General features: G+C 38.3%; 1 long non-coding RNA gene across 1 annotated transcript; it reads right to left on the reverse strand.

Moving 5' to 3' along the window:
- Positions 1–669: 669 nt before the first annotated feature.
- Positions 670–2447, reverse strand: LOC148153479 (uncharacterized). Its single transcript, XR_015761657.1, has 2 exons — positions 1602–2447; positions 670–971 (listed from the first exon to the last, which is right to left on the reverse strand). It is a non-coding gene; the product is annotated as an uncharacterized LOC148153479 (long non-coding RNA).
- Between the last annotated feature and the right edge of the window lie 19104 nt (positions 2448–21551).

Genomic DNA, 21551 nt, shown 5'->3' on the forward strand with positions numbered 1-21551 from the left:
ATTCTATAACTTTTCTTAGCAGCATAGTAACTGCTACAGTCGCCGTTGCATTCAGCTGCAGCTTCTACCAACTGTAGCTGCATACATCACTGTTAAGCTCCAAGCAGGAACGAACCATTTAACGCAGACATGAGGGTTCAGGGCAAATATGGATGTGTGTTTTTTGATCTGGGAGGGGTAACATTAAACTTTTACTGCTAAAAACAATCTTTGAAAATACAATATGGTTAATTTTGTATTTGACAGGACCCCAATTTTTTTATTTATTTTATGTCTATGTACAAAATATAAATAATGAAATTGTGGAGGGCCCCAGGCTGGTCAGGGCCCCTAGAATCGTCATCACTTTTCACCCCTTTACCGCGCCCCTGCATACAACCCTGATAGCACAGAATGTTTGAAACATTTAATCAGTGTCAGGCAGAGACATTGAATCAACGTTACGGTTTCAACCATAACTGACATATCAACGTTGATTCAACCGTCATCTGAATGTGGATCTACATGCAGATCTGGGTTGATTTTATATTGAATGAAAGCTGGGGAGTTATGATGTAGACCTATCAGGCCAAAAAATGTACATACTAACAGTTTCTTCACTGGTGTTAAACACTATATTATTGGCAGATGATGGGTAAACTGTGTACAAAAGGTTAAAAATGACAACATGGGATTGATATAACATTTTATTTAAGAAAAGAGGGACAGATCTTTAAACATATTTGATTCCTTTTTGACTATCAGAACAATAGTCTATGGTCCACAGAAAAACGGCATCCATGACGTTAAGCTTCGTACTGTATGAATCTGGGAAACAGGACAAGTTGTGGTAACCCCAGTTTGACTCTGGTTGGCGTCACTTTGATTCCTTGCGATGTCTTCCTCTCGTTCTGGCACGTAATGAAGCCACTTCTTGACAGTTTCGCTGCAGTCCTCAAGAGTCAGCTTTCGGTCAAACTGCAGAGCAACAGCTGAAAAACACAAAAATAAAAGTGAGGAAGGTGCCGGTTAGAAAGATGATAAACATTTGAAAAGTTCTGAAAGACACTGAAAGATTAAACAGTGAACTGGTTACAGGTCAGAGAACAAACACAAACCATATAGTTCCTCATGTACACTCAGTGTTAAGTTAATATTTATCTTAATGTTTATGTATACAACTACATTTGCCTATCAAGCTGCAGCATTTATGATGCTGCACTCGTTAAAATGAGGGAATCAATATTTAAAATACAGGCTGTTTATCAGAAAACCTAAAGATAAAACTCAGAGGATCAGGGTTTATTTAACACACCAGAGACAAATAAATAGAGCAAAAAGTGATTTGTACTGTATTTGGAAAAATTATTTACAATTTATACAGAATAAACTTCCATCAAATAGCTGGTTCAATCTTCCATTAACTACACATATTTCCAAATAAGTTGCTTAAATTCCTTAAAAAATGTCCATATGCTGATAAAGATCCAGCACAAGTAACAATAGTCCAGTTCAGTTTAGCCAGTTACCAATCCAAGGATCAACAGACTGAATCAGTCATTAGCAGGTTTAGTTCAGTGTTTCACCTGCCTTACATGTTAAGTGTTTCCCTTCTGCCTCACCTGGATTGAATCTGTGGATGATTAACAACCTTCTGCACTTCTTGATGGCTGCAGACGGTCATGTAATCATCCAACTCAGCTGTTCTGGTACAGAGGCTCATTTAAGCACGACCATAAGCATATCATAATAAAAAGTTAAAAACAAGTGATTACTATCACAACAATTTAAAGCCCACCTGGACCAGCCAGCCTTACACTTCCTTGTCCACCACATGCTCTCCCAGACCAAACAATAGGCCCCGCCCTATTTTAAAAACTCAAATCCCACAAAATCTCGCAGGATTTCATACTTAGGCCTGGAGTGGTGGGTAGGATGAAAATAATACAAAAGGAGACATGACCTCAATTATTAAAAATATCCGTTTTGCCCCAAAATAACCAGGATTACTATGGGCACAAAACAATGCCCTTATTTTTCAATAATCACATTTAAGATCAAAGTAATATTGAAAAACTTACCATAAAAGTGCTCAGCGGAGAATTCAATTCAGAAGCCGGTAGCAAACAAGCCAGCAGCAAAGTGGCTGTTTGGTTGGGACAAACCACAAGTGTAAAATTGGGGAGGTGGACTGTACAACTCCTAGTACAGACTTGTAGATGTTTTTGTGTCAACACATTATGCACAGTCAGTAATAATATTTACAGACAAGTAAGAAAATGTACAGAAAGGAATCACAACCCACTGTTCTCAACATGTAGTGCTTAATTTGAAACATGATTAACCCCCACCTAGTAATAAAATGTTCTGACCCAGAGCTCAAGGAGGGGGAGGGAAGAAGGGATGAGAGGGGGTAAAGAGGAGAAGGTTGGGAGGAGCGGCTGGGTGGGGGAGGTTTGGGAGGGAGTAGGGGGAGATGAGAAGGTGATGAGGGCTGCAACAAACTGCCCAGATTGCACACAATGGTAAATCAATGTTGAATTATAGTTAGAATGGTTGATTTTTGGTTGAGGTCAACAACTGACGGTTGATCAACCATCAAACAACCATCCACCTCTGTGTCTTTGGCGGGTGGAGGGAAGGGGGTTGGGCGTTTGAATGGCGGGTGGTGGTGGAGGGGTGCGAAAAACAGCTTACATTGATTGAACATTTAGATTACTAGTTCTCCAAACCTTATCCTCAAGGCAAACTGACCTGCATGTTTTCAGTTCAGCAAAACCCCGTTAATCAGACGTCAATTAATATCATGTGTGCTGAATTAGGGAAATGCCTAAAACTTGTAGGGGCTGGAGGACCAGTGCTGAAACACACTGGATTCGACTTTGACATTTCATTTATTTGATGTCAACCACACAACAACATTGATTCAATGACACAGTTTCAACATTAGTTAATTGGCTAGAGGTGGATGGTTTTATAGTTGATCCACCATCAGTTGTCGACCTCAACCAAACATGCAACCTTTGTGATGATAATTCAACATTGAATTAACATCTTTTGCCAACAAACCAACAGCGAATCAGCTGTGTGTTTAGGACATCCCACTCATGTAAATGGCGGGGGTGGACCGCTCCACTCCTTTTAGTACGTTGTAGATGTTTTTGTGTCAATATATCACACACACACAGTCAGTGAGAATTGTTATGAACAAGTAAGAAAATGTACAGAAAGGAATCACCACCGACTATCCTCTGCAGTGCTTATGTAACACTCGCTATGTGTTTACAGTTAATAAATTTGTAATAAGACCAGAGCTAGGTTCGGCTACTGGAGTAGTGAGAAGTGTAGTTTGAATTAATGACCACAGACCAAAGAAAATTAAGTTAAAACAGCCGGCTTATTATTAATTTAAAGGACAATAAAGAATAAACAACAACAATGTTACACAATTAACACACAATGACACAAATTCAAAAAAAGAAAAATAGTTTCCAGTTCCTTTCAGAGTATTTTATAAATCTAAATTAAGGATACTATTTATTTTACCTAGGTTATAGTTCTATTTAGGTTCTAGTTAATACTATTTAGTTCTATTTAAGTTCTAGTTAATACTATTTATCTATTTTGATTTACAGTTTGTTTAAATCTGTTTAATCTATTTTTAATTCTTTGGTGTTTCCCTTAAGGAGTTAAAAAAAACAATAACAGCAAAACAACAACACAGCAGAACAATTCGGAAAGGACAGATCAAACTGTGCTTCAGATTGATGTCTTGTTTCTTCCGATGATCCAACAGTTAATTCTGTTTCAGTGACCCACTGCTAATACGCATGACAACATGGGCAGGTCATACCAAGTTGCAGGGTTGGCAATGTCCAGCAGAAGGCGTAGCTCCTACTTGATGGTCTTTAGCTCCAGGGTTGGCTCGCCATCTCGTTCTCCTTAGGAAGATCCAGTTCAGTGATGATCCGAGACTCTTTAGGAGGGTTCAGTTCAGTGACGATCCGAGACTCCTTAGTCCAGATCCCAGCCGAACGAAAACGACAAACAAAACAAAACAAAACAAACAAAAAAAAAAAAAAGCCTGTTGCCAACAAAGAGCGACAGTTAGCAACAGTTAGCTCCTCTGCTGATAAGCCGTTGAATTTCTGTTGACAAGAGCAGCTGTTAGCTTCAGCGGATCAGCTGTTACTCCTGTTGACTTTCAGTTGGCTTGCTGTTAGCACCAAGAGCAACAGCCAACACCTCCGCTGATCAGCCTTCGCTTCAGCTTTCCATTTAAGTTAAATAAATGTTTAACAAATACATTATCTTTAAAAAAAAGAAAACAAAAGAAACAAAATACACTTTCAACTCACCAAGTCCAGTTCCACAACACAAAAAATGATCCCGAACGCAGTCAGGGTGAGAGAAAAATATGGGAAAAGCTCCTTCTCCAGAAATAAAAAGAACAAACTCGTCTTAGACAGCAAATCAGCTACGAGTGCTCAATTTCTCTTATCTGTCTTTTCTTTTCAGCACAATCCCGTTTGCTTCTGCGCTCTCTGCTTGCTTTCTCTCACGTCAGAGAACGTAGTAACCCGATTGGCTGAAGCTAGTCACGTGGGTTACACATAAATGCGACCCTTCAGATTAAGAGAATAACAATTTTAAGATCGATTAATTCCCTATTTATTTATTTCATATTTATCTAATTTACTATTATTTTTATGAAGAGGCTATTTTAACCTGGGTTACACCTAATTTAAATGTGATAACCCCCGCTCAGTAATAAAATACTCTGACCCAGAGCGCTGATGAGGAGGAGAGGAGGGGAAGGGGTGCGGCAATACATCTGACATTGATTCAATATTGATCAGATGTTGATCAGACATCAGCATTTCAGTCATTCGATTTCAACCACAAAACAACATTGATTCAATGACACAGTTTCAACGTTAGTTACTTGGCTAGAGGTGGATGGTTGATGGTTGATTCACCGTCATTTGTTGACTTCAACCAAAAATCAACCATTAATCAGACTTCGGCATTTCAGTCAACGTCGTGTGCTAACTGGGAACCCTTTGACAAAAGCTTAAAAAATCTGAGGTAAGCAAAAAGCTGCAGCATGAAGAGTTTTTGAAGGATGTTTTGCAAGGACTCATTCTGTATTTTTATTTAATTGTCATTTTGGAGAATTTTTGACAATTTCTTTGTAACTTTTTCATTCATCATGATTGATTAACTGTATGAGTAATAAAGAGGGTAAAACATCCAAGAGGATGAATTTGTTTTCGAGTCATTGCAGTAGTGGCAGCATGTTTTGCCATGGTCTTGAATTGGCTGTGTGTTTCTAGTGTTTTCCTTTTTCTTTACCTGCCATGTCATCTCTACAAAGAGTTGGGCTGAATGGGTCCATCAGCCTATCACTGCATAGAATAGCAGCAAGGCTGTGACAGATTGTTCTTCTCCCTTTGCACTAATCAGGCTCACTTCTGCTACGATATGTGTTTTCACATATTATACCTTGAAATCCTACTTCCCCTTTTACAGAATTTTTTTTTCATTTTTTGTGGCAGTTATATGCCAGAGATGATAAAAATATAACAAAACAATAATGTCTCATTGTTTTGGTGGAAAATAACTAAACACATCTGGTTACATTGAATATTCTGCACCTCAACAACCCATCAAAGCAGTTTAGTGTAAAAATATTTGGCCAATGAATTTGATTCTGATTCTATTTGAATATGATTATTTTATTTCTTATATCTAGGATTTTTTTCCCCTTACAGATTAAAACAATTGTCTGAACAAGGGCAGAATTATTTTTATGATAGCCAGTGGAGGAAAAATGTAAAATAGCGCATTTGCTCTTATAACCGCTTCTCCGTGGAGTTGCAAGAAAATAAACGGTGCACAAAACATGTGCAACAGTTTGAAAATGCATTACCTTGAGATTTAATAGAGTAACCGTCAAATTTAATGAGAATGGTCAGCTGAAAGTCCTCGCTTATCAAACGGCGTCGTCAGTGTGATGCGGAAGGTTAAAAAAAAGACAGTTTAGCTCATAAGCTGTAGATTATTTTCTTGTTTCCCTTTAGTTGAATCTTAAAAAACAAAAAACAAAAAAACAACAACTTTAAAAGCAGATTCCACAGTCAGATCGAACTCTGATCTTTTCTCATTACCAGTTCAGGAGAGAAACAGAGAATTAGGTCTGGAGAGACAAGACGTCTGTCTAAAGACTGAAGAAAAACAGACTTCAGACCAGAAAGGGTTGCAAGCATCTGAATGTTTGTCTGTTTTTTGTTATGTTCACCTCCTCTGGGATCCTTTGTGCTTTTGTCATCATTCAAAGTTAAAAGGAAAAAAAAGTCATTCAAAAATGTTTCTAAATTTCAACAAGAAATGTGTTAAAATTCTCAGTTTAAATATGAATATACAAATTGAACACTTGTTCGTGATACAGCAAATTACAGTACATGACAAAAGGATGTATTTCAAATTTTCATGTTCTATCACATGGGAACTTCAGACATTAATATATTGTATTATAATAATGGTCCAAGTAATTTTGCATATTTGGATGATTAATTATGGATTCTGTGCATCTCAAAGACTTTCTGTTCTTATTTTTTTTAACTTTTGGACAACTGCTATGACACCATGCAAACAGGATCTTGTTTTGCTGGTTAGCATCTCAGAGCTCTGATAAAACCTGAAGAATGACCCAAAGTTTTCAGTCAGAGACACCCAGATGAAATGTGTTATGAAATTATATAATTTCACTTTGGGATATTTTTTTCTTAATTGATTTGAACTTCCAGTCTTAGTCTTGCAGGCTTTTTTCCAGTTTTTTCAAGTTCAAATAGTGAGTCCTTAACTGAACAGCTGAATATATATATATATATATATATATATATATATATATATATATATATATATATATATATATATATATATATATATATATATATATATATATATATATATATATATATGTTCCTGCCAGGCTCTGTGAACGGCTCTCCTCTTTATCTTGTCAGCCGACCTAAAATAAACCTCCATAGTCTCAGTTTGAGTTTATTTGTTTAATCATATCAGCTTTTGACTTTTTTGTTACATTGCAAATACTCACTGCTTGTGGCAAAATGCCATTGAATATAAAATAAAGATTAAAATTGAGTGTCTGACCTTTTAGGTTTCTGTGGCTCTGAAAGGCAGCGGACAGCAATAAAAAAGAATGTTAGACGTTATGTTGGCAAAGAGCGTGTTCTACTTGGAAGCTTCCCTTTAACATTTCAACACAGAGTCAACATTAGATTGAAACAGTCTGTGACGGTCCGACAGCCCAATTCGTCAAAGTAAACATGTCCATGCTTTCTTTTCTCTCCGCTTTTACTTTTTTTTCTTCTGCTTTTTCCTTTTTTGTTGTCTACATTTGGATTTGGGTAAGACAGCTCCCCCCTCATGGAAGATTCCAAACGAACCATGAAGTAGGGCCAGACACTTTAAAAAAGAAAAGCAAAATGTATTATCATTTTCTTTTTCCCCCACTGATTCTTTACATAGAACTTGATGTTTCCAGCTCATCCTTATCACAAACACTGATATCTTCCCACCATCAGCTCTTTGCAACTCCAACATTTTTCTCTGATACTCCCTAACTCACTTTCCCTCCCCAAACATTTGACCTTTAACCCTGACTTGAAAACATATAATTCATTTACTCTCTGAATTCCTAACAGATTACGATGGTGTTCTTTGTCTAGACATGAATATTATGGTAAAGAGGCAAAATTATGTCATTTTAAGTACATAGTATCATTTTATAACACAATAAAGCAACTATGCTAACTTAAATTGCTATAAAAATTATCAGTAACACTTTATTTGAAGGGGGTTGAATAAGACTGTCATGACACTGTCATAAACATGACATAACACCTGTCATGAACATGAATAAGTCTTCATGAATATTTATGACTGTTGTCATAAAGTGTCATTCGGTAAATTATGACACTTTTAATACAAAGTTGACATTATTCAAAATGTCTTTGTTATGACAACTTGACATTAACCAGGAAATCATTACTGATATAAATTTGTTATAAAAGTATTACTGACTGCACTTTAAAAATTAGGTAACTTTATGTTATTAAAGGTAAAGTTTAAACAGTAATGTAACAGTAACCAAATTATCCATATATAAAATACATTTTAAAAGAAATTTCACTTCCTAATTTAACACCTTGGAATTGGGCCTCAGTCTCTTTAAGAATTCATGCCAATAATAAGTATCTGTTCTTAACACTGGCGGTCAATATAAACAACTGGGACCCAATAGAACCCTCACACACGGAGCTTAATATTCTACCCTGAGGCGCTCCATTATGGGCAAGAACAGAGTTCGAACATCTGCTTCCCACAGTTTGGCCCACTGTTCCTGGACTCTTCTTTAGCTTTGCTTCCAATGAAAATGTGTTTTCCATTACATAGAAAATGCAATTAAAATCAATGTGAATAACTTTGTTCATGCAAGAAGTCATTAAAAAACATGACCACTTCCTGTCTTCTTCATTGTTTCTGCCAGTAGTAAAAACTAGTTGTCGGTCACACTGGTGTGATGCAATGAAAGTGGTTCCACTGGAGTTTTGCGAAATAAGTAAATGACACGACTAAAAAATTACCTTCCATTCCATCAACGTTCTTTTTTTTTTAATGCATGTTTCCATTAAGCAAATTTATTTTTGTAATTCTAATTTCCGCAATTTCATGGTCAGTGGAAGCTACGGACATTAAGTTTCAGTCTGAGGTTGAACAGTTTTAGTAGTAAGGTTTAATGAGTTTCTATATTCAAAGCCAACTATAGTTAAGCATGTGGGATTCTAACTTCACTCAGTTCTACCTGCAGTCCATCTATATTCTAACTCTTGGAGCCAAACTTGTATGTTTTTATGTGTTTGGTCTCTGTAGACTGTAGACCTTTGAAGACCTTCACCCTTAGGCAATAAGCCATCATGCTTCTGCAAACGGTAAATTTACCAAACCACACTGTGTGCTCAGTTACAAACATTCTTAAGACATACAAAAACTCTTTTGACACATCAATAGACAGTCGGTGGGTAATTTTACAAAACTCTTTCTGTGGTAGACAACAATGCAGCGGGGCGGATGTGAGAGGGAGAGGCAGGTAGACACAGACACCGAGAACTGAGGGTGATGAGTAAAGGCAAAGACAGCTGGGGAATTGCAACATGAAAATGTGATAAAAAAAACAAAAAAAACAGAAAACCGTCAATCATTCTGTGTCTGCAGAGAAGGATTGAAATTCTAATGATATTACCAGACACTCAACCAGAATAGAGAACAGCACACAGTCTGAATGAACATTTGTGCAGTTTGTTTGTGCAAACAAATCTGTCTCATAAATATGTGTTTAATGTGCTTCAATGGTTTTATTTTTAGCGTCTGTGCTGAAAAGACATTAAAGAAATTTGAATGTTTCCAGCAGTTATCAGCCAGAAATGTTGTAACTCTGTTGTTTTTAAAGGTATAGACCAGGCTTTTGAAGCGGGGTTCTGTTACCTGTCTATAGGCAGCCAATATGTTACTTCACTTTTAGTGTATTTGTTTCGTGAAGATGCAAATGAGTTGGTTCCAAAGGTTGCAGGTCACAGAGGCCAAAATCAAAGCAGACGTTACCATTTTATTTGATGAATTTGAGAGTGCATTGCATTAGGTTTGACGCATATTTATGTATTTTGAAAATTGAATACTGACTTAAAAACATCTTTAGCAATATGATGCAAATAACATCATATTGCTAAAGATGTTATTTACAAAGTGCTTGCATAGTAATTTTACAGAACAATGAATGAACATTGTTTTGTAAATGGAGCTATAGCAGAAGTTCAAGCTGGAAGACTCCGCCCCCTCCGTTCACCCATCGACGTCATGCTCATCCCCGTCCTCAGCCTGGACCTCACCCTGCACGTTCAATCAGCAATCAGGCTCTGCATAAAAGGATCCACACCCAAACCGTCAGACGCTTCCCAGCTGCGTTCAACCCACCACCTCCCCATCTCCACCCTCATCCTTCGGTTCTCCAGGATGGCACCCTTTCCAGACCTCCACCAGTGTCGGGCCCCGGGGGAGAGCATCCCTAATCAGTTATCGGGATGTTCATCGAGTTCACATCAAATCTCAGCTCAAATCAGCTGCCGGGGCCCGAGCGCCAAAGAACTGTTATTCAGTCCTGTCATTAAATCTTTTAATTGTTCCCTTTTCTCCGTCTGAGTCTTTCCAGATTGAAATATATATATCCTCTACGAATTACTCCCTTACTTGGCTGAAAATGTCAATTCTTATTTCTGACACAAAATAGTAAACCATCCTGCAATAAACCAGAGGGGAGTGGAGGTCAGTGCTGAAATTATAATGCTGGCATTTGTAGATGGCATTTCCGTCACATAGAAGAGATAAAAAAAGACCGTATGAGGGGAGGATAGACGGGGCAGGGTAGCGAGATGCTACAAGGACTTTGTCTTGCCTTGTTGCTGAAATTGTGCTAAATAAATACAATTTAGCACAATTTACATATTGTGCTAAATTTTAACACATTATGTATACATGTTTACCTATACATGTTTAATCGAGTTAAATAAATACATAGTATGATGAGGTAACAGACAAAAAATACTACATTCACTTAAGAGTCAGGTAATTACCATAAATACCTAATTTTTTGTCCAATAAAAACACAAATTTTCATAAAAAGTGCCCACTTTGGTTGTAATACAGTTCTTGTTAGAAGGGGCTTTAGGAGGACAGGGTTCCTCACATATCAGTGGATGATGTGAGAGCAGACAGTGGGAGACCCCTACAGTTATCCAAATGAACATGAATTTTACATGAGTCACTTCAAACGCTTGTCTCTCTGAATAAACACAGAAATAAGTTTGTGGAACATTCATTTTAGCCAGAGGCGTTAGGAGTCTCATGAGGGCCACAGGAGTCATATTTGCAAGGAGCTCACCTGAGTAAAACGAGTTGGAATTTTCTCCTAATGGAATCTTGCATTTTGTTACAACATTTTCTGAAATGTAGAAAATAGGGTGAAATTTTATTTTTTCAAAGTATGAGCACACTTCTATCTAAAAAGCTGTAAGTATAAAAATAATATGAAGTCTGGAGGAATTTCAACCTTACCTGCAGTAATTACAGCACTGATCTGGTCTGCTTTGGTAAAGAAAGAGTTGATTCAAACAGGAATGGTCATGAGATCTTGGCCATGACAGGGACAAGAGGTTTTGTTCATGAATGAGGGACTATTGGACTAGGGGACCAATAGGCAGACAGGTGTGGTGCCTGCATTAACGCAAGCAGCATATGGGTCTGTCGTGGTGAAGAGAGATGAACCAGTCGGTCAAGGTTCCACAGGCTCTGGATATCGGCCAGAGAATGAGGTTCTAGATACCAATGAATTTCCTCAACCATAACATTTTTGTTGTGGTTCCAGTTTCCACGTCTCCAGATCTCAGAGTGAAATTTTTCCATAACTCCCTGCATGTAAGTGTGAAGTACTCCGGATCTGTGAAAGCACACATGCACAGAACCCCGCCTGTAAGGTTTATTCTATGCATGAACCGCTAACTAGCAAAAGCAATGGCAGGTAGCATTGTACCTTGTTGTGCTACTTAACTGTTTCAGTTTAGCACAAATCCTGACATGGAATATATGGGTTACATGAGAACTTTGCTCATGGGAGACGGAGATGAGTTTCTGTTTACAATGAGATGGAAGCTAAGGGTCAGAAGCTACTAGGTCATCTTGTTTCCTGACGTGACAACTACAGCCGACTCGAGATGTGTTGGCAGTGCCGCCTAAATGTGAAACTATTTTCCAATCAACATCAGAAAATGTCTGTACCTCACACAGTCAAATTTTACCATCCTTGGAAAAACTATCCATTGTTTGATTCTTATAGAACTTATGCCACTTGAAGAGTTTTGAACCTCTCTCCTCCAAAAGTAGCACCGGCCAGAGAAGACATCGCAAATAATTTTGTCAAACTTTCACACTGGGCTTGTTGAACGCTCCATATTTACTTGTGACTGAAAGGAAGAAATTGCAGATGACTCGAAAGTAAATCAGACAAATTATATCTGCATATCTATCTGCCCTGCCACTGCGTTGAGCTTTTGATTTGATTTTCACAACCCGCTCCCTCTGAGGTGCTGCTTCTCTGGGTCTCAAGCCTATTTGAATACATTTGAATCATCCTCCATGCACTCTCCCTCCTTGCCTTCCTGCCTGCATCTTTGAAGCAGATAAAGCACAGTGCTTTCAGCTGGAGCACAGTAGATGACTTTTTCAAGTGAAAAATGACAAGTTATTTCCTTGAAGTCTTACATGGTATGGGGCAGTAAGGTTTTCCTGAGCCAGCGGGGGCTCAGTTGAACAGAGGGGGATCTTGGATGACTTTGTCTTTTGTCTTTAATATGACAATGAGGATGATTGAAGTTTTATTCTGGGTGTTTTTGCTAGTGCTCTGTAATTTGTGTGTAGAGCTTTTCTTCACACACTTTTCATGCTCAATGGTTCCAGTTTTTGCTTTGGTTGTTTAATAGGACAACACTGCTTTAAAACTGAAGTTATTATCTTTGGACCAAAGGAATAAAGATTCAGAGTCAGTACACAGCTTTGGTTTTTACAGCTAGAGACCAGTGATCAGGCTGAAACCTGAGTCTAGTGATGGACTCAGTCCTGAACCTGGAGAGATTTTAGTCTGCTCAGTCCTGCCTGTTTTGTTTTTGGGCCTCTTGTCACTTTAAATCCAAATAAACTAATGCTGGTCACACCACCCCCAACTCGCTGTTTACACTTGCATGTGGAAATGGCTGCAGACAGATGTGCAATTATACAAATGTACATTTTTGAAAAGCAGAAGTGGAGCCTTCTGCACAACCAACACGAATGCAGTAAGTGGTTTCTGGATGGTAAGTAAACAACAAAACACTTGTCTTTTCCGGTAGAGATTTTAGAGCACATGCAGCAGTAAAACCAGCTGACTAAATGTGCTGGAGCTCAGCTTGTGTTGCTAGGAGACGGGCTAGGCTTCCCTCAGGTTACTAGGTGAGCGGCAGTTTCTGCTCATTTATGATGTTACATTCCTGAAGATTTTTCCAGACAACAAAACACATGAACTTATTTCCAAATACCAGCTGGCTGTTTTTTATAGATGTAGAAAGCAAAATGGAAGTACCAAAATAGGCAAAACGTGAATTTTGTGTAATACATCAGTGTTTTACCTCGTCTGAAAAACAATGATTAAAAGCCCAAAATGTGTCCAACATTCATACTCATAATGACTGTATGGAAACATCTGACTAACTGTGTGTAGGAACCTTTAGGGAACATTCCCACAACTGCAAATACGGTATAATAGGTAGGAACCTCTACAGAAACATTCTCAGGATTTAACAAGTGAAATACATTCTTGTTCAGGTAAATGGCATTGTATGGATTCACATGTAAATCAGACCCCAAAGAGCAGACCCAGAACAAACACGCCGGGCCCAGCTGCTCTGTTCAGTTCGCTCCTGTCAAAACCCAAAGCCGGCTAGCAGGCAGACTTTGACGGATAGGAAAGGCCTTCTTCCCCACAACATAAATCACACAGCAAACTGTCACTCTGGCAGGAGAAGAGATATTTCTTTTCTTCCAAGTTAGTTTTTTCAGCATAAGGTCATACCTGCCAAGCATCTGTCAGCTGTTTTGAAAATTGCAATTATGATTTACAGGATATCTGCCAGCCTGTTGCTAAGTTGAGTGTATACATCCAGAAAGTTTTCTGGCTTCCTTCACCTTCACTTTATGATAGTGAAAAGGATTTATTTACGAAGCAAAAACAACAATGGATAAGTTTGGTGTTCAAATTTTCTGCATTGATGTCAGTAAATGATATCATTGGTCGGAGGTTAGCTTTTAGTGGTTGGTTTATGAAAACCTCTGAATTCTACAGGATCTTAAAGATATTCTAAAGTAAAGTGGAGGTCGCAGCCACTTTGACGCCTTGTAAAATGCCTTTTTGCAGGTGTCTTAAATTTTAAGAGTCCATCAAGTTTTAATATATGTAAAGGTGCCTGCTGCATAAAGATTCAAGTAGACTGATGATGTCAAGCTGATGATGAGGAAAAGACCCTGACTGTTTATCTGAACCTCAGTTTGCTTTTTCATTTGCAGACAAAGGAATGACTATTTCTGTACAATTCATCTGGAATGTGTTATAAGAAACAATTATTAGCAAGTCATTAGTTAGCTTATGGTCCACCAGTTACTTTGTTCAAATTCAGGGTCTGCTGCCTTTGAAGGACCCGCTGCAGCAGGCCGACATAAGGCAGGTTCTTTGTCGACCAGGAGTAGGCGGCTGGGAAATCGGACAATCTGGCTTTCGGATTGAAAGCCGCCCCTAGCTTTCTCTCTGCTGCACTGCAGCTTCTTCTTCATAGTGGAGCCTACATGAACGCTAAGGCTAGTTAGCATGACCACCAATAATGGTGGATAAACAGTTCTCCTGGAATGGTACGTTGTTTCTCTGCCATTAGCACATTTAGCATCCATTACACAACCATGATTAACAGCACTTAAACCCTCCTTGGTTGTGATTGGTTGCTTCTTATCCACTGATGTATTTTTGCAGCAGGAAAACTGGGAGAAAGGGTTAAATGTTTGGTCATCCTAGAGGGATTCACAAGGATCTATGTTCCAGGAAGGGAAAGTGTGACACATATTTAACTTTCTTAGGATTTGTACAAACACATCAGCGTCGACTGAAAGCCTTTCTATAAAACAGCCACCAAGCTGAAATCCACCTGCTGGGAGTACCAGCGCACTGTACCTCCTACATATCAATTATCTGACTAGAGAGTGAATGGGTTGACAGAATCAATCCATCCACTCATTTGTTTTCAATTTAAACAAATATGAGAACAAAAAAGCACTTATTTTAAAAATAGCATAACTCAGCATGAGTCTGTAGATGAACGTGATTATGGAGAAATGTATATATTTGTATTAATTGGCAGACTGAATGATGTAGTCGACATATTCATTCTTTTAGAAATGCAGAGTAAAGCATCCGTAGTAAATAGGTTGTGTGTTGACGGCACATTTTTTTCATGTTTTCTACCGACTTTTACTTATTGATTGTGTTCAAATTTATGTGAGTTAGCCAAATAATTGCACATCAATATATTACATAATCCCCCTTTGTCTGTTTCTGAACTAGTTGTAGAGGTCAGCTTTTAGTGGCTGGATAATAAAAACCTCGGCTGTGGCTAGGATGTTAAAAAAGTTCTGATGTGAAGTAATTATTCAAAATGTTTGACCCTAAAGCTTCGAGCCAGTCGGACTCTTGAACTTATAAAACATGTCTTTTATGGCCGTTTAAATCTTCATGGAATTGATCAGATTTTTAATATTTTTTAAAGGCGACTAGTATTCAAAGAAACAAAAAGACTGCAGCCAGGATTCTTGAACAACAGCGCAGCCATTTTACATTTTCTACAGTCTATTCATGTATATAATAACATAAGATGTTTTTTAACCACTGGTAGATTACATCATGAATAGTCTGTTTTCTGGACATTTTCATGACACCAGATGTTGTCTGTCGACCCATTCACTCTCTAGTCAGATAATTGATATGTACAGGAGGTACAGTGTGCTGGTACTCTGAGGAAACAGCAGGTGGATTTCAGGTAAGAACTTTGGTGATTCACCAGTTTGTACCCAATCATTTTCAGCTTGGCAGCTGTTTTACAGAGAGGCTTTCAAGGCTTTCAGTCGATGCTGATGTGTTTGTGCAAATTCTCTGAAAGTTAAATATGTGTCACACTTTCCCTACCTGGAACATAGATCCTTGTTTACACTCTGGGTAATCTGCACATGTATAAAATAAAGTGTAATGTTCACATTTTATGAATTTAAAAGGGCACTGTTATGTATTTTCCAGGCATAGACTGCTGTTTTACAGCACAATTAAATAAGTTAATGTCAATTGTTAAAAATGCTGTACATATCAAACATGACTTAAAAAAAATGTGATTTTGTAATTTAGCGCCCTAAAATTGGGTCTCTGTCTCTTTAAGATACTCCTACTCTTTCTAAAACTCCACCTTCAAGAAGTCATCTCATCATGGCTCCCCTATTAACCCTTTAACAATGTTTTTACCAGCATTTCACTGAGAAGTAGCTCCTATAATGAGTTCAGCAGATCTGCAGGTCCACCAGGTGTTTGCTAATTGCTGCTGACTAGTCTGAAGGAGCAAATGAAAACACCTTACTTTGTAAAAGAGTTGGGTTGTTTGAAGGACTGGATGGCTGCTTTGATCTCTTAGTCCAACATTTTGTAGGCAGTCAAAAGAAGACAGTAAATGTCTCTAAATGATTGACAGCTGAAACAAATCAGGCAGGAATGAACTCAAATTTAGCAAATAATGCTTCTTGTGATAGAGATAACCATGGAAACCGATGTAAAAGGATGCTTTCCACTTGACATAAATGAAATAACATTAAAAAAAATTTTAAAAAAAACATTTACTAATTTAATTTATTTGGGTTTTCTGTAAACTACGCTGCATATAAATTGTATGTTTTAAATATTTATCATACCAGTCAGATTTTTTTCAATAAAATGTATATTTATTTACTCAGTTTGAAGGTAAAACTGCCTCCTCCAGAAGTTTGTACATCTGCTTTAAATATATTTTTAAAAATCACTTTACCAAAACAAAAAGAAAAAAAAAAGCTGAGGAGAATAGAATGTTGTTTGGTGAAAAAAATCTGAAAAGTGAAGAGACCGAGGAGAGAAAAGTTGTGAAATAATTAAAGTTATCTAGCTGTGTTAACACAAAGTGATAGAAAAGGTTAAGAAAATAATCATTTCACCTTCCCATTGGTTTATTGGACTCCTATAGAATCCATCTCTAAGGATAATCATTTTTCAATATCACAACTGACATGACTGACTTTCTCTTGCTGAAAATAGGTCAGTTAAACTCTGCTACTGACAAATTATTTTCTGTTTTCATGAGGCTCAAATAACATTAACAAGCAGAAACCCATCAGGCTTCACATCAAATAAAGAAACATTAAAATGTAACTCAAGTTAAATGGAGTATACTGAACTTTAAATAAGAAGATTATTGTCTGGCGATAGCATCTTATTTCCTTCAAACCATGAAGTTTAAATTTCTACTTTTTGCCAGATTAGTTTCACAGTTAAGATGCTGTTCAGACCTGCTAAGCTTCCTCATTGGATGAATAAATACTCTTGGTGTTCTCAGCAGTTTGAGATGTTGAAGTTCAACGTTAGGCTGGCGTAAAGCTAGGCGTAACGACCGAAAAATGATCAGACGCTTCAGAAAAGAAATAAAACATAAACCTTCCATCTTTGGTTTCTAAAGCAACACTTTCCTGATTTATTGGCCTCCTTAATGTACTTTCTTCCTCCTGTGTTTCAAACCAACAACTAATTCCTTCTCTCTGTGTGTCTGCATCTTGAAGTCATCTCCTCTGCTGCTGCTGCTCTCCCTTCTCTCCCCCCTCTCCTCCTCTTCCTCTGCACATTAATTTTTAAAACCAGGAATAGAGGGCTCAGTCAGGATGTGTAATCTCCATGTTTTATTAATGGCCTTGCTCACAACATACATTAATCCAAAATGCAGATGGACATACAGTTGCATCAACGTGGGACAAAACTAGATGAAGAATTTCAGCCATTTTCTGCAGAATTTCTCAAGTTGAACACAACAGACTATTTTCCTTTGGTTATTTGATCATTAAAAGGTAAAGCAATTATTTTCTTTGTAAAGATTATTAAGTAACACAATGTATTTGCAATTTTTACAATTTTGAATTTGGAAGCCTTTTCAACTCAGGATAGTTTTATTCCTTTCAGTGTCTGAAATCCAGAAACATACACCAAGTATCAACACAACAGGCATCCAAGACAAAATAGTAATTGTAAAATATTTTCAGCAAGAAAATTTGTCTGGTGACGAGGAGGAAGTCAGAATGATGTCTGGAGGAAGTAGGATGGAAAGCTAACAAGCTGGCAGAGGGTTCTGCAGAAATCAGCGAATCAAATGTAAATGGCACAGTAAATGCACAGTATGCATTTACTGTGCCATTTACAGTAAATGCATAAACTATTACACATTTTGTGTTTCAACAAAATCAATTCATCTGCCCTCCAGTATTAACTCAGTATTTTTCAGTTTTACTGTAATTACAGATCCAAACTCAAAGTGTTTTCACACCTAGCAGTGCAGCAGACGCGGTTGGATCATGGATCCAAACAGTTGTTAAATTTCCATGGTACACGTTCACACTGCACTGTACCAAATGAGCCAAAACCTTTGAAAAACCTGTTTCCCTCCTCGCCTGCGGTGCTGCACTAACAACCACTAAAGAAAGCAGCACAATAACCTCTTGAAGGACACAACTTCTTTTGTCACAAAAGGCGAACAACAATGGAGTGGCGTCAGATTTGATCAGTTGTAGGATTTGTCTTGTGACTTTGGTGATAGACGTGGAGCCATTTCTCCTGGTAGTACTGGACTTACACATTTGTTTTGGTTGTATTTACCCAGAATGCCCTGCGCTGCTCTTCTCGTCCTGCTTGGTGTCCACATAAGCATTTGAACTGCATCAGAGTTCACTTCAACCGAACAGAGGCCTGGGTTTTCAGGTGGACCAGCGTTCACACCTCCCCAAACGAACCAGACTTTCTGGGCCAGAGTTGGATGAAAGTGACTTAAAAAGGGCTGGTGTGAATGCTCCCTCAACCAGAGCCACTGATGGAAGTCAGGACTCTTTAACTACAAACCACTGACTTCCCATAAATAAACCAGCCTCTGTGTGTGTAGGGTTATCATACGGTTCTGGTCAAATGCCGTATCAGTGTAAATCATTTAGTGGTGAGGAGGTGAGGGTGATGTAGTAACACCAGATCCTAACATGAAGATTGCTCGCTTTTCTGGCCGATGGCCCCCATCAAACACGGGCCCTCAGCAGCCCATCATCAATTATCATCGCAGCGGTCTCGCTTTAATCCTGCCCCCTCTCTCTGTTGGTCCTTATCCTCACATCGGGTTCCTACTCTCCCCATCTTCACCGTCATCTCTCTGTCCCATGTTTGTCTCCACTACAAGTGTCTCTGCTCCGACTCCCCTCTACAGCAGAGAGGCTCTGTGTGACTTTGCTCTCAGCTGGACACAGGCACATCGCTGCTCCAGGTCTCCTCCCTCACCTCCCCTCGTCTCTCTCGCAGGTTTTCTCAGTGAGAGATGGCAGACGAGTGTCCCTGCTGCGGTTACGATCATCACCATGTCTGCTTTTATTTTCTCCCGCTCTGTGTGGCTGGCGTATCCTTGCCAGGAGAGTGCACTGTGCAAGCGGCAGCTACAAGGAGAAATAACACATTTTCAGGCTCATAAAATAAAACCCTAAACCCAGCGACTGCATGTGTGCACTTGTGGGTTTTATTTGCAAAGGTATTGAGATATCAATCTCTTTGATTTCCTGGGCCACAATCATACAACGGCGGTGCATGGATTATGTTTGTTTGTTTTTTTTTCTTTTTTCCTTTTGGTGTTTACCGCGCTGACAGAACTGTGATATTGCAGGAAAAGCAGAATCTATGTTGATAATCAGAAAAGAATATATTTTTATATTGGCAATTTCTTCAGAGGAGAAGAAGAAAGATTTTTATTGGATTATACATGCGAGCATGATGCCCGTGTCTACTTTGTATATTTGCCGTAAATCTTTTCCTGGATCACATTCAGTGCTTTATGCAATATTTGCTCCATTACAAATGTCTCATTTTTTGTATTTTGTTCATATTTAAATGTTTCAGATCATAAAACTAATTTTATTACTTGACAATAACCAAGTAAATACAAATTGCAGTTTTCAATGCCTTATTTCATGTTTGAAGGGTAAAAGCTTTCCAAACTAACCTGGCCCTAATTGAAAAAGTAATTGCACCATAAACCTGACCAGAAATAACCAATGAGAGTCAGGAGGCTTGATTTATGCTAAGGCTAGTTAGCATAGAGACCAAGGACGACAGATAAACAGTTTTCCTGGAACAGGAAGTTGATTCTCTGCCATTAGCACATTTAGCAGCGAGTGCATGAGATTGATTGACGGTGCTTAAAAACTCCTCCTGCCTCTGACTGATTGTCTTTTGTCGCCATGAATCTGGAGCATTTCATCAGGAGGCGATAGCAGTTTAGGGAAGAGATTGATGTTTTCACAGATGATCTGTTTCGTAACATGCTGTCATGACATGGTGACAGTTTTAACAAATATGTTAAACACATTTTTCATGAAAGTTTCATACTGCAACTTTAAAGGTTAACAATAACTGGCAATGAGTCTTTCACACTGCTGTTGAGGAATCATGGCCCACTCTGGTTGTTTGAGTTCAATCAGGGGTTTGATGTTTGTGTTTTGGGACCTAAACAATTATGGCATGGAATCATGAACACAGATTGAGAGAAACATGTTTGGAAACGCTGTTGGCTTCAGATGGGATGCACATCTTTGAAAAAGTTTATCTTTTGTCTAGTCAGTCCAGAGATTATTTTCCAGGGCAGGAGAGTTCAAGTTCACATGTGAGTGAAGTGAGATGAGAATTAAGGGAAATGTTGGGCTAATTCACCTGAAGTCTTTGCATAAAGTTTTTTGCTTCACTTCGCCGTGTTTCTGTTCATTGGAGCGGCTGTCCGTCTTCCATGTTGGACAGTTAAGCGTAATGTGAACTAAACTCCTATCCTCCTTCGGATCTTTTAGCCTGATTCATACTGTCAGATGTTTGAGAATATAGGTGATGCGGGTGAAAATGAACTCATTTTACTAAAAATGTCAATGTTAAAATACAGTATTTCTAATAAAAGCAGGACTTAACATTAGCTAAAAGACGTGAATGAAAAAAACCTCTAACAACCTGATTCACTTGTTTATCCAGCTGCTAAACAGCAACAAGGTTTGGATCAACTGTCTGCTGAAACGCAGATCAGTTTCAGGACCAGCATGAAAATTCTTTTGTCCAAATAAAATTAGCTCTGTTTTATTTTTCATTAGGATTAAGAATGTGAATAAACAGTTAGGGGATCTTTGCCTCTGTGCTTCTTGGCCGCTTGGAATGATGCTTCACAGCCTAAATCTGGGTTTATTAACTTCATCAGAAAAAATAATCATTAGCCTAAATGGAAAGAACATTTTTGAGAAACAACCTGATGAAGTGATGTTTGGTGTTTGAAAATTCTGCGTCGTAGAGCCCAGTTCCTGTTCCTTTGCCCTCTATCAGGTTGCATCATTTGCTGGCTCTCCTCCCACTGTCTCCAAGATCCACATTAGTCACAGTGAGAGTGGAAAGATGAAGGTGTGAAAACCAGATTGGCACTCAGAGGCCTGAGTGACCGCCGAGGAAAGGCAGCAGAGGAGAAGAAAAAGTTAAAGTGGACATCCCATTGTGACAGTTAATATATATTCCAATATTCATTACACATCCC

Source organism: Poecilia mexicana, unplaced genomic scaffold (assembly GCF_051168715.1).
Source record: "Poecilia mexicana isolate PSO_F unplaced genomic scaffold, ASM5116871v1 scaffold_20, whole genome shotgun sequence".
In the NCBI taxonomy this organism is placed as follows: domain Eukaryota; kingdom Metazoa; phylum Chordata; class Actinopteri; order Cyprinodontiformes; family Poeciliidae; genus Poecilia; species Poecilia mexicana.